The sequence below is a fragment of the Podarcis tiliguerta genome, assembly GCF_965153285.1.
Source record: "Podarcis tiliguerta genome assembly, chromosome: 4".
Lineage (NCBI taxonomy): Eukaryota > Metazoa > Chordata > Lepidosauria > Squamata > Lacertidae > Podarcis > Podarcis tiliguerta.
Window position 1 is genome coordinate 3,662,769 of NC_139537.1, and position 14,150 is coordinate 3,676,918.

Consider the following 14,150-nt stretch of genomic DNA (forward strand, 5'->3'; position numbering starts at 1 on the left):
TAACAACCCAAGAGCCCTCCTGAATCAGATCAAAGGCCTATCTAGACCAGCAGCATCCTCTTTTCTACAGCAGCCAACTGGATGATGCCCCAATGGGAAGCCCATGTGCAGAGCATGAAGACAACATCCCTTCCCCATCATTTGCTCTTTAATAACCATTATTTTTCAGAGATACAGGAATATCTGTCAGGGCTTAATGGTAGATCTATCCTTCATAGATAATCAAACGATGAGACATAGCTGAATCAGGCTCAGTTCCCAAAATGGCCAAGAGGGTGTGGAGAGATCATCAGGAAGTGGGGCTGACAGGGAAACAAATAAGAGTTGTAGTGTAAAGGTAATGAAACTAGAACAAACCAGGACCGAGCATGGAATATAGACCCTGCAAGTGTCCCTATTTTCCAGGGACAGTTCCAGATATACAGAATCATAGACTCATAGAGTTGGAAGAGACCACAAGGGCCATCGAGTCCAACCCCCTGCCAAGCAGGAAACACCATCAGAGCACTCCTGACACTCCTGAAGCAATCCTGGTTTCTGATTTGACCCTGGAATGTCCTGCTTTTCCTTAGGACATCCCTATTTTCAGCAGAGAAATGTTGGAGGGTATGGAGTTATGTGATCCCCAAGCCAAGGAGATAAGTAAGTGTACAACCTTTAGAAGACATCTGAAGGCAGCCCTGTATAGGGAAGTTATTGTAATCTTAAATGTTTTATTATGTTTGTATATATGTTGGAAGCTGCCCAGAGTGGCTGGGGCAACCTAGTCAGAAAGGTGGGGTAAAATAAAATTACGATGATGATGATGGAATAGGGCATCCCTATTTTCATTGGAGAAATGTTGGATTGTATGGGAATAGCTTTGTTAAGTTGGTAAAGTTTATAAAAGAATGTTTATTTGTTACAATGACACACACACACCCCGGCCAAAAAAACCAATAATCTGGGACTAGAGCTGCCCACAAACATACGGTAAATATTGAGTTGACTTGGAACCCTCCTGCCTGGGAAAGATGTCAAAAATATTTCTAGTGGGGATACAGAGTTTTTAAAAAAAGAAAGCAACATTTCTGAGAGAAATTCCACACGTTCTTGGATTTAATCCCTCAGAGCCTGCTTTCATCCCTGCCAACTTTAGAGAAGAGCTTCTCCTGCTCAATAGCCCTGCTCCAAAAGGTGACTCCAAGGAAGGGGGTGTCAATGAGGATGAGCATCGAGGCCTTTTCAACTGTAACCTTTAGAGTCCTTCCTCAAATGTAGGCTCAGTTACTTAAAGCATTTCTGACTATCAAGGTCCTCCAAGGCAGCTTGCAGGTGCTCATTTTCATTAATCTCAAAAAGCCCACCAAGCATTACTTGCTGTCCTTGCTTTTCAATGCTCTGCCCACACAAACATTTGCATTGAACAATGTTCTGTTAATGGGACGTTAGCTGCTGTAATGAGCCCTTAATGTTGCACTGTACTATAAATTGAAATGGATTATAGCGGCATGCTAGCTGGCTTATTCAATTTTAATATTTTTAGTTTAATTGTGTTAGGGTTGATGTATGGAAATGAGCCTCCTACGCTTGCCGATTGCAAGGTTGGCAGCTTGAATCCGTGCAATGGTGTGAACTCTGTCCCAGCTTCTGCCAACCTAGCAGTTTGAAAGCACACTAGTGCAAGTAGATAAATAGGTACTGCTGTGGTGCGAAAGTAAACGGCATTTCCGTGCACTCTGGTTTCCGTCACGGTGTTCCGTTGCGCCAGAAGAAGTTTAGTCCTGCTGGCCACATGACCCAGAAAGCGAGATGAGCACCACAACCCCATAGTCGCCTTTGACTGGACAACCATCCAGGAGTCCTTTACCTTTTACATTATGGAAATATGCTTTTAGAGATGTCTCTGTGTCATACATAGATCCCTGCTGAATACAACTGAGGGTTCACCTACCTACACTTAGAATCATAGAATTGTAGAGTTGTAAGGAGTCATCTAGTCCAAACCCCTGCAATTCAGGAAGTTCTTAACCAACTTGGGGCTCAAACCCACAACAGAGAGATGAAGAGTCTTATGCTCTAGTGGCTGAGCTATCCTGTCCAGCATTCTGTTTTGTACAATGGCCAAGCTGATGGCTTGGAATTGGCACGTATACAAGCTGCACCTTTAAAATTCATGGGGGGGGAGAGAAAAAAAAGACAATACCCAAATACAAGCCGCTCCCTTAAAATTCCACAGGTACTCACACCCGTTCCGTTTTACTGTATGTCTATTTCAGCAGTGATATCGTAAAAGCCACTTTTTATAAGGTTGCGAATTTAAGCCGCACTTTTAACTTTTCACGGTCGGAATTTGGGGGGAAAGTGAGGCTTATATTCAGGCCAATACGGTAATCAGGGCTTGAAGCCATAACACCATGCCATCAATGCTTTCCAGCAACTGGTGTTTAGATTACTGTCATGTACTTTATATGGGGCTGCCCTTGTGCTTGGTTTGGAAGCTGCAGCTACTGCAGAATACTGTGACTAGAGTACTGAGTGCGCATATTATACTGGTGTGCAAGGATAGGCACTGGCTGGCTATTTGAGGTTTTGTTATTAGCACATGAAGTCCCAAACAACTTGAACCAGGATACCAAGCAAACTACCTCCTCTGCTATAAACTAGATCAATAGAAATGAACAAAAACAGCCTTCACATTCACCAGAAGAGACTTTACTTGGGCAGCAGACTGCTTTCTAGAAACCTCTTTCTTGTTTTTAGTTTATAGCATCAACCCTCTGCATTTCTGTCCCACAAGAGGTTTGGGAAGCTCCATCTGTGGGATGTTTCAAATGTCTCCTAAAAGTTTGGTTGTTTACTCAGGCCCATTAGAGATGTTTGAGAGTGTTACCTTGTTCAGTGGCTGTTTTAAATGTTGCATTTGAAAAGTATTAATTGTATTCTGAACTTCTTTCATATCTTATTGTACTTTGATTCATTTTCTGTACATCAGATGCAGATTTTTGTTAAGCGGTATATACATTTTCTGAATAAATAGTAAATGGCATTACTTTTACAACAGCAGCATTTAAATGTTTAGGAGCAAGAGTGCCTAGGCCTAGGTAAGCATTGCATTCAGCCTCTGTCCTCATTATTTACTACATCACCAGATCTGAGACTATCATCAAACTTGAGAGAGACCATTAACAACTATTTTTAATTGGACAATTTGGCACCAGAGAGCCTGCTGTCCTCCTGCTACATTAAGGAAACAATTGCGGCTGTAAACATTTTGTAATTGGAACATTTGTTTCAAAACATGTTTGTTTCAGTTGCCTCAATTGGGCATCCTGGCAGGAAACAACTGTGCAAATTGGTTGTCTCTTAGTGCTGCGGATTTGTCCAATAGTATTGGTGCCATAATTAAAATGCAGGGACGGAGTGATTGTGTGCACAGTAGCAGGTTGCTGCTGCAGTGCCCAATCCAAAAAGCGCACTGACTTGGAAGCACAAGCTGATCGTGGTCAGATGGGGACTATGGAAAGCATTTATTCATGTAGACACTCATGGGTGGCTGGGGGGGGGGGGCAACCACCTTCCCCCAAACCAGAAGCTGCTTCCTCCACTTACCCTCCATTGCTGTACCCCTGTTATGAACATATACTGCTATTTTTCTTTCAGAGATCCTAAGATATGTGATACAACTCACCTACCTATAAATATGCTCTGCCCCTTCTGTGCCCCCCCCCAATAAATTTCTTTCTGGTGACACCATTGTACACAATCCATATGAACAGTATAACACTGAAGAGGCTCTTTGCCAAACAATGACTAATATGTGTTTAGTCTTTAGTGTTTGTTGTATAAGAACTAGGAATCAGCCAGGTTGCTGCAAACAGAATCAACGCAGGCCAAAATGTGTAGCTTCTCCGTTCTATGAAACTAGGGTCTGGGTGGCCTGTGGAGGTCTTTTGCAAAATCAAGTTTTATTTATTTATTTATTTACCCAAGCTGAAAGCTCTCCTAATGCAGGGGGGGGGGGAGAGACCCATTGTGCAATTGGAAATCCTTGCATGGGGTTTCTGCTGACAGGACAAGAAATGTGAATCTTGCCCATAGTATTTGACAAAAATGGAACTGTAGCAGAAAGAAAACAGTGCTGATTGTGACAATATATGTCAGAAGGGAATCGCTACCTTCTTACATCCCTAGTGTTCAGCCATTGTTTTAGGAGAGCTGTGATCTTTCTTTAATCTCACTTTTTGTCATTCTATCAGGTGGTCCATGTTGAAGGTTCTGCTTATATATTCTATTTTAAACACTCTAAAGCAAACCTTCTGCACTATTTTGTTAAAAACTCAAGTAAAATTATTGCTGCTAGCCAATTTCCAATTGATTGTAGAATGCAATGTGATAGAATCATATTCTCCAATATGCCCATGATACAGATGTAGATTATATCTTTGCATTTGTAATAATGCTCGTTTGATTGTCAAAAATGTGATTGGATTTTGTTCTTATTGGAGGTTTTAAATCTGAGAAATAATGAAAAAGGGATTATCTCCTCTTTTATTATTTCCTTATATATATGCAAATTATCTTAAAATTATATTCTGCAATTAAATGCTTAAAAACCAGCCTTCTGGTACTATTCACATTGTTCTGATGAAAACACTAAACAAAAGAGATGGATAATATTTGGGGAGGTAGTCAGGAGAGACATGGCATTTCACAGGTTTTTCCCCCCAGTCCATTCAGCACTCCTCAGTCCACCCTACAAAAATTGCTGGGGGAAGCAGGGCTGTCTTTGCCCTAGCAGACACCCCCAAACTTCCTAAAACCCAGGAACTCTGAGACCAACACACCCTGCGTTTCCCAGGCAGTTCCCTTGTAAGTTACTCAGCGTGTAAAGGTAGCCCACACTCCTCGAGGCTCTCCCAGATCTCAGAAGAGCATGCTGGTCTCTTACAACAACTGACCCTAAACTTCTTGCAGCATGAATTCCAAGCCTCTAGGCTCATTCCAGACCCTCTAAGTGTCCCAATTTTCTAGGGACAGTCCCGGATTTACAGAAACTGTCCCAGTTTCTGATTTGATCCCCAAATGTCCCACTTTTCCTTAGGGGGTCCCTATTTTTATCGGATAAATGTTGGAGGGTATGGAAGCTGGTATTGGTGTGGAGGGGGGTTAGCGGGGGGGTACCCTATTGGTACAAATGGGGATGTTCCTCCCAATGCAAACAGCAAGGAGGAAAGTGTTAAATTTCCCCTCCACCTCACCCTGATCCCAGTCATAATCAGCCCCCTTTTCCTGCTGATGCTATTTGCATTTGTAAGTACCTGCAAGTCCAACAGAATGGTGCATTTAAGCATCTGGCCCTTTAACTCAGTGAGTCCCTCCTTGCCCAGGGCTAACTAAAGTGTGAAACAAACAGCCTTTCACTAGCACTTTCTATAACAAACTTGTTCTGAGCTCAGTCATTGACAGTTCTTGGGTCCCTCTGCTGGACCATGCCTTAAAATGGCAAGCCGATATATCCCGTTCCAACAGAAATTAGCAGTAGCTAAGTCTCATTCTAGTACTTTGTACTGCTTAGGCATGCCTAATGCTTGCTGAGCTGTGTCCATGATCCGTGTTGCTCCATTTTTATATACAGTAGGTCACTATAATATATTTAATAGTATAGTCCATAGCATATGAGACCAAGATACAATGAGTATGATCCATCTAAAATTAACTGTTGCCAGCTCTTACTGAGGGAAATTTAAGCAGGTGCTTAACACTCCCACTGAAATCAATGGGATTTGAAGGATAATATATATCGTTTAACTCCACAGCAGTTAGCAAATATTTATCCTAATGTAAGCAGTAGGTGTTGGAGATATGGTGGAACATAAATAGGTTGTCAGAAGTTATTGAAAAGAAATTATAAAAAATATAGCAAATATGGTTTGCTGCTCCATAACACCAAACTCATTATACATAGCTTAGGGTATCTGAAAACTGAAATACAATTAGAACATTCTATTTGAATTGGGAAATTAATAATAGCAGCAAAAATACCGATCACGCTCACTGAAAATGAGTGATTTAAGCAAAATGGTATGTTGCTATGATATCCAGACTTACAGAATTTGTACATTTAAGAGAGTATGGCAAAGAACCATGCTGATTATATAAAGCAAATATTCAGGGCTGGGTAGGGAGCATTTGGCCTTGCTGATGTTGTTGGACTAAAACTCACATCATCTCTGACCATTAGACATGCTGGTTGGGGCTGATGGGAGTTGGAGTCCAGGAACATCTGGATGGTCAGTTGTTTCCCACTCCTGATTTAGGATGATAGCCAGTTAAGTCATACTCAGAACTGAGACCCACTGAATTCAGTGCACTTTAGTCAACATTAAATTTCACTTGTCTACTCTGATTATATATTTATTTATTTACCAGTAGACCTTCACCGTGAGGTCCAAGAGGTGGTCACAACAATTTAAAATGCAATGTTAAAAACCGTTTAAAAACTAACAATGGGTCCTGAAAATATACATCTCAGGTAGCAAATGCCAGGGTAAAGAGGTGTGTATAACATTGGGTATTGCCCTTAATTTAGAAGTAAGAGTTTTCTCACTGCTGAAAAATGAAGAATGGGAAAATGACAATGGTAGATATATTATATGGAGTAAATTAGAAGAATTAGTTAAGGTAATTTTTCAACAAGCCTTTTAACTGGAGTTTTCAGATCCCAGGATGGGAAAATGCTTTTTCTTATTAAGCACTTCAGGATGTTTCATGGTAAATGGTTCACAAATGAAATGAATAAGAAAGTTAACTTGTAAATATGAAAACATTGTATGTGTTTGTGTATGCTTATATAAAAGAAAGCCCTTCAGACTGCAATCCTATACATGCTTACTTGGGTGTACATCTCACTTAACTAAAGTGATTTTTGTTTACTGCACAGCAGGAGAAGCTGACCATCTCCTAATCCAGTCTAATATCTCATTATTCTCATTAAACTTGCGCTTAAATCATGGCTTCATCTGTTCAGAATAACTCTGCTTTATAGGTCTTATCAGTATGATTCAGCAAAAAAGGGGGGAAATTACATTTTACTGGCCACCCATACACCCATACAGTAGTACCATCTTGCTCAAACATCCAACAGTACATCTCCTAGAGCATTATACACTAGACATTTAGGCACAAAATGGGCTTTCAATTTTTTCCCCAGCTCACAATGTCACAGAAGCTCCTCCATTACAGTAGTACCATCTTGCTCAAACACTAGCCGTTTGGAGGCAGAACACTAGCCGTTTGGGGATCTACACCAGAGATGGGGGATCCCTGGCTCTCAACAATGTTGGACCAGAACTCCCATCATCCCTGACCACTGCCATGTAGGCTGGAGCTGATGGGAGTTGGAGTGAAGCAACATCTAGAGCATGGGTTGGCAAACTAAGGCCCGTGGGCTGGATCAGGCCCAATTGCCTTCTAGATCCGACCTGTGGACAGTCCGGGAATCACCGCATGGATCGCCAGCACGCGCCTTCTTACCCTCTCTCTCACATGGCGGCGGCACCTCCTCCCTCCCGGCTTCTCCCCACCCTGCCTAGAGGAGGAAGGAGGCTGGGCTTTGTTGGTGCCCGCAGCATCAGAGCTCGAGCGGCCACCATTTTAAGCAGCCCCTCTCCACAGTCCTTTTGTGCGCCACTCATCGCCCCTTTACCGCCCCCCCCCAGCCCCTGCCGCTCGCAAGACACAGGTAAGCAGCCACCGGGGCTCATGGTGCTCTTGCATCATTCCCCCCCCTCAAAAAATATATTTATTTATACATACATACATACATACCCCGCCCATCTGGCTGGGTTTCTCCAGCCACTCTGGGCAGCTTCCAACAAAATATTAAAATACAATAGTCAATTAAACATTAAAAGCTTCCCTAAACATAATAACAACAACCATCCATTTTCAGTCCATTGAATTAGCAATTGAGCAAATGGGCTGCCTTCAGATGTCTTCTAAAAGTCTGGTAGTTGTGCTACTCTTTGACATCTGATGGGAGGGCGTTCCACAGGACGGGCACCACTACCCAGAAGGCCCTCTGCCTGGTTCCCTGTAATTTTGCTTCTCGCAGTGAAGAAGGCCCTCGGCACTGGACCTCAGTGTCCGGGCAAAACGATATGGGCGGAGATGCTCCTTCAGGTATACTGGACTGAGGCCGTTTAGGGCTTTCAAGGTCAGCACCAACACTTTGAATTGTGCTCGGAAACATACTGGGAGCCAGTGTAGGTCTTTCAAGACCGGTGTTATGTGGTCTCGGCAGCTGCTCCCAGTCACCAGTCTAGCTGCCGCATTCTGGATTAGTTGTAGTTTCCGGGTCACCTTCAAAGGTAGCCCCACATAGAGGGCATTGCAGTAGTCCAAGCGAGAGATACCTAGAGCATGCACCACTCTGGCAAGACAGTCTGCGGGCAGGAAGGGTCTCAGCCTATGGACCAGATGGAGCTGGTAGACAGCTGCTCTGGACACAGAATTGACCTGTGCCTCCATGGACAGCGGTGAGTCCAAAATGACTCCCAGGCTGCGCACCTGGTCCTTCAGGGGCACACTTACCCCATTCAGGACCAGGAAGTCCTCCACACCTGCCCGCCTCCTGTCCCCCCAAAACAGTACTTCTGTCTTGTCAGGATTCAACCTCAAAAGCCGCCACCCATCCTCCAACCACTTCCAGACACTCCAGACTCCAGAGATTGTCACAGGTTCTCCAACCTGGATCCATACCTGCCACCATCTCAATGTGCACTTGCCCTTGTCTCAAAGGCTGCACCCCCTGAGAGGCCAGGCAACCCTGCCCTCCTTTCTCAACAGACCCTTACTCACTTTGGCTGAAGGTAGACACATAGGAAAGCCTCCCCAGCATTCATAACTCAATGAAGGTTTGCACCTACCCGTAGCTGCTTCCTCCTCAGGTGTCGCCACTACTTATGTCTACACTTGGATGATGAGGCATGTCCTTGTGGCAAGTGTCCTTGAGCAACTTTTTTTGACTCCAAACTTCAAAGGCATAAGTCCTTCCTCGGCACACCAACTTAGCTGAATTACTCCAGTCCACAGGTGAAAGAATTCTGGAAAAGGGTGGGTTGAATCAATGGGGGGGGGGGAGGCAAAGTGCTCTCCACTAACAGCCAGTCCCAATTTCAGACATGGGTTCTACCTTGATCATTCAACATATTTTCTTGCCCTGAGATGAGGAAAAGGGACAGAACAGCCCTGAAAAGAAGAAAACAAAAGCAAAATATTTTTAGCAATCACAATGTTCCTGTTAACGAAATTTTTTCAAAGCATTTCTACAATGATTTACAATGTCGTATTTTAAAAATCTCCAAGTGGCATACAGCATAAAACAGTAAAGAATATAATTAACACAAAAATATAACATTAAACCAGTAAATAGCAGTATGAAGCATATAAAAACAAATTAATATTATGGGTCAAGGAAAGCCTGGGCAAAAAGGCATGTTTTTATGAAACATCTGGGAAAACTGATGGCTGCTATTTCCCACAGGGCAGGAGAAAGGAATTCCATTGTAAAGGGGCATTAGTGGAAAATTAATTTTCTCATATATTTTAGTGGATTGTGCTCTAGAACTATAGATGTTGGAAATTTGAAATTTTAGGAGTTGAATGAAAAATTTTGGCCTAGCTTCATTAGATTATTATTATTTTTTAAGTGGACTTCTTAGGTTTCCTTTGATAAACTGCTGCTGTTTCAGCTGTCTAAGTGCTTTTGAAAAGACACCAACTTCCATTGTATATACAAGTTACTAATAAAGGCCTACCCTTTTATAGACCTACATGAGCACTTAAATTATGTGTGGTGGGAAAGTCTATTCAGCGTACCCTATGGAATATTAAAGAGCGGTGACCCAAAAATGGGAATTTTCTCTTTCGCAGTCACCACGTAAATGAATGCGAGCTGCACAACGACACAATAATAATTAAGACTTTTCCATCAAAGGGGCATTGTCTTCCATTCCAGAGATTCTGTGGGGCTGCGTTCTCTGATTTCCTCCATTTTCTACCCTTTACAATGTATTCATTATGTATTTACTTCACAGTTTACATGCACCTGATTGTAAGGAAACAGCAACCACCAAAGTAGTTTACAATAAACGAATAAAGCAATTAAATTATTGGTGGAAACAGTTAAACAACACAATGTCACCACCGTTTTGCAAGAGACCGTACGTATCGTGCTTTTCCGTGTATAAGACTGTTTTTTTATTTTAAAAATTATATTCAGCATTGTGGGTCGTCTTATAGACGGATACAGTCTCCCCCCATTTTCTCAATTTGGAGTCCCAAAAACAAGGGGCGTCTTATACATGGGGGCGTGTGATACACGGAAAAATACGGTATGTTTTGTCAGGTGGGCCCGACGGCCCTAAGTGGTGCCTATGCCTTCCTCTTTCGTCCTGACATGTCCCATGCTACTCCCAGGGTGCTTGTGAGGAGGCGACCATCACCCTAGGCAGGCAGGCTGGGGGCGAAATCCGGGCCGTGCCGCCCCATGGCACCCCTCCCAGGAGCATTTCCTCGCAAGGGAAAAGGCCCTCTGCACATGGCAGGTGGCGCTTTGCCCGACGTGCCTTTCCAGAGCAAGAGAAGCATGCATGCCACCCCGCCTTCCTCGGAAGGGCAGGAACTCTGCACATGCACAGAGGTGCCCGGCCTGTGAGGTCGGAAGCGTCCTTTTTCAACAAAAGGCCCATTTCCCATGCAGATCCTCGAGCTGCTTGAGGGCAAGGGGGCCATATTGCAGGGGGGAGCTGCTCTGCCCCCCTCGAGAAGGGCAGCCGCGAGGGGGGTCCAAGCCACAGGCGCGCATGAAGGGTGGAAACACCTCAGGGAAACCAACCGCAAGGGTCTTTTCCTGGCTTGTTTTCTCTCTTTTTGTTTTGTTTTGTTTTGCTGAACAAATCCTGGCTCGGAGGGGGAAGAGGAAGGGGAGCAAGAGAGGCGGGAAAGGGTCTCGCCAGCCCCCCGGCTTCAGGCTGCGGCCTGGTGCGCTGCCTCACCTCCCTCGGCTGCGGCCCGGTTGCCGCGGGCGACGGCCAGGTCAGCAAGAGGAAGGCCAGGCCATTGTTTCCTTGTGGGAGGGGCCAGAGGTGGGAAAGGGGCGGAGCCTCAGAGCCTGGGCCAGAGAAGGCCACAGTGGGCCACTGTGTGTTTGTGTGCTTATTCATTCAGTGTTGGTTTATTCATTGTTATATTTGCAATGTGTTCTTTATTTTCCAAAATAAATTCTAATAATAATAATAATAAATAAATTTTATTTATACCCCAGCCAGAGCCGGGCTCAGGGCGGCTAACACCAGCAAAATTTCAGTAAAAACATAACAGGAAAAGGAAAAAAACCCAATTTAAAATACAGGTTAAAATGCAATTTAAAATGCTGAAGAAACCAGAGGCCTTTCTCCTGGGCATGGTCGGCCAACTGGTGTTAAAGAAAGATAGAACTTTTTTTATGTATGCCACAACATCAGCAAGAATACTCATCGCAAAGTATTGGAAGACACAAGAGCTACCCACCCGGGAAGAATGGCAGATGAAAGTAATGGACTACATGGAAATGGCGGAAATGACTGGCGGAATCTGAGACCAGGGAGAAGAGTCGATGGAGGAAGATTGGAAAAAAATTAAGGTATATTTACAGAAATTTTGCAAAATTAATGAATGTTAGAAGAATATTGGAATGAAGTTATATGGTTTTAGCAGAAGCGTTATTAAGAATTATATGAATATTAATTGTTAATGTGTTAAAGTGGGAAATTTAAAGTTAAATTGTGTTAGGATAAACTATAGAACAAAAATTGAAGAAGAGGGAAAGGATTTGTTGAATTAGAAAATTAAAACTAGAATACAAAAAAGGGAGGTGCGAGGAAGTTGAGGAAATAAGCAGATGAAAGATACAGATATGAAATTTGGGTGTGTGTTTAAATGTTTTTGTTTTGTTTATGTTGTATTGTTGTATTGTATTTTTTTATATTGTTGACGTATTGTTTGTTGAATTTATGTATTGTTTTTCTTTATTGTCTTTCCTTTCATAACTACAAAATATTTAATAAATATTATTAAAAAATAAAAAAAATGCAATTTAAAATGCAGCCTCATTTTAAAAGTAGCCCATTGACAAAGAAAAATACAAAGTGTTAATATCTCTCTCCCCCACCCACTTTTAAAGCCAAACCAAGACTTTGCTATAGATACAATAGAAACACAAAAGAGGGAGTGGGGGGGGGGATAGAGAAGGGGAAGAAAGAATGACGATGTTGTTGTTGTTGTTGATGATGATGATGAAAGAATAGAAAAGGGGTTAAAGGCAAGAGATAGAAAAATAAGATTCAGAAAATAAAGAACAGGCAGTGGGGCTCAGGAAGCAGCTGAGGCCATAAAAGAGAGAGAAAATCACCACACATAAAGAGAGAGTGCAATAAAAAATAGCTATGAAACAAGGAAAGCCGGTAGCAGCACAATATATGCAGGCTGCCTCTGTTGGCTGTATAGCTCCGTGGGCCTGAAAATGAATCAAAACATCTCTGCAAACATATGCAAACAGCAGGCAGGTTCAGTAAACAGTAGCAGCACTACGGAGAAATGGGGGAAAGTGTGATAAAGCCAGAATGGAAGTTCCAGCTGAGGGCCAAACGTATTTAAAATGCATCTCTGAGTTATTTGTGGGGCATAGGAATTCATTCATTCCCCGCCCCCCCAAAAAAATATAGTCCGGCCCCACACAAGGTCTGAGGGACAGTGGACTGGCCCCCTGCTGAAAAAGTTTGCTGACCCCTGTTTTAGATCCTGCCATCACTATTCCAGTTGTGTTTGCATGAGTAACATTTCTCTGCCAGCATGAAAATGCAATTACTGTAAGATACAACATATTGGTAGAAGTTGACAGCATCTGCCATAATTGCTTAGCATCTATAAGTTCTTCATGCACCTTATCTTCTTCTTCTTGTTGTTGTTTTTAAATAATGTTTTTAAATTTATTTTTCATGGTACAGAATATATATTTCGAGAAACATTATTTTATTCCTGTATCTTTCACACACACATATTCCTGGAAGGGTACGTCTGTATTATAATGTCCATATGGCAGACTGGATGATTTGGGTAGGCAGGAGGCTCACAGTTCTGGCTGAATGGATCATTATCTAGGGATGGGTTTGTGATGGACGCTAGGACTGAATACGGACTTGTCTCCCCTAGTTGCAAAGGTTGAGACTCTAGACTAGAGGAACTGGCTGGTGCTGAGAAGAAGTCATCCGTTGTGTTGAACATTAACCACAGTGATGTGGGGAAATCTGAGTTGTGAGGCCCTAGAACCAACCAGGGGGGAGGTGACCCAGGACTTAACACTAAGTGGCGCTAAGGACCTGGTGTGAGATGCAAGTGTCATTAGGTCGTGGAGATGCTTTATGAATATGCCTATAAATAAGTAAATATAGTTGTCAACATTATATAATAAGACTTTAAGAAACCTCAATCCTAAAGGTTGTATACAAAGGTAGTCCGACTCAGCAGAGACCCACAGAAATTAAGAAAAAATATTATTATTATTATTATTATTATTATTATTATTAAATACAGCCCTATGTTCTTTAGTGATGCAGCTGACATTACAGTGGTACCTCAGGTTACATATGCTTCAGGTTACAGACTCCGCTAACCCAGAAATAGTGCTTCAGGTTAAGAACTTTGCTTCAGGATGAGAACAGAAATCGTGCTCCGGCGGCGCAGCAGCAGCAGGAGGCCCATTAGCTAAAGTGGTGCTTCAGGTTAAGAACAGTTTCAGGTTGAGAACAGACCTCCAGAATGAATTAAGTTCTTAACCAGAGGTACCACTGTATACCTCTTTTGATCTCTTTTCTAGACACCTTGTGCATTCAAACAATGGATCTTTGCATCTTTACTGGTAGTTTGGTTCAGTACTTCTTCATTGTTGGTTTTCCTAATTTTCAAGATCAGCAGACCCCTCTCTTTTTCTTCTTCTTCTTCTTGGTATTTTACGTCTTAATCCTTGCCAGTACCTTCTCCATCATCCTGGCAGTGGTCACAGATGCAAAACTCCACAAGCCCATGTATTTCTCCCTAACTAATCTCTCTTCTTAGACATTCTGCTCACC

At 42.7% G+C, this 14,150-nt stretch overlaps 1 protein-coding gene across 6 annotated transcripts in view; it reads right to left on the reverse strand.

Moving 5' to 3' along the window:
- Nucleotides 1-11,103, reverse strand: part of SLCO2B1 (solute carrier organic anion transporter family member 2B1) — a 67,147-nt gene extending 56,044 nt beyond the window's left edge. For 2 of the 6 annotated variants that reach the window (XM_083436484.1, XM_083436483.1), the window contains exons 1-2: nt 10,880-11,103; nt 8,910-9,231 (exon numbers count right to left, since the gene is read on the reverse strand). The gene's annotated coding sequence lies outside the window, so the exon portion shown is untranslated. Of the gene's footprint in view, nt 1-6,205; nt 6,292-8,909; nt 9,232-10,879 lie in introns of those variants that run through there. The other 4 variants (XM_083436487.1, XM_083436486.1, XM_083436485.1 and 1 more) reach the window with 3 other exon arrangements.
- Between the last annotated feature and the right edge of the window lie 3,047 nt (nt 11,104-14,150).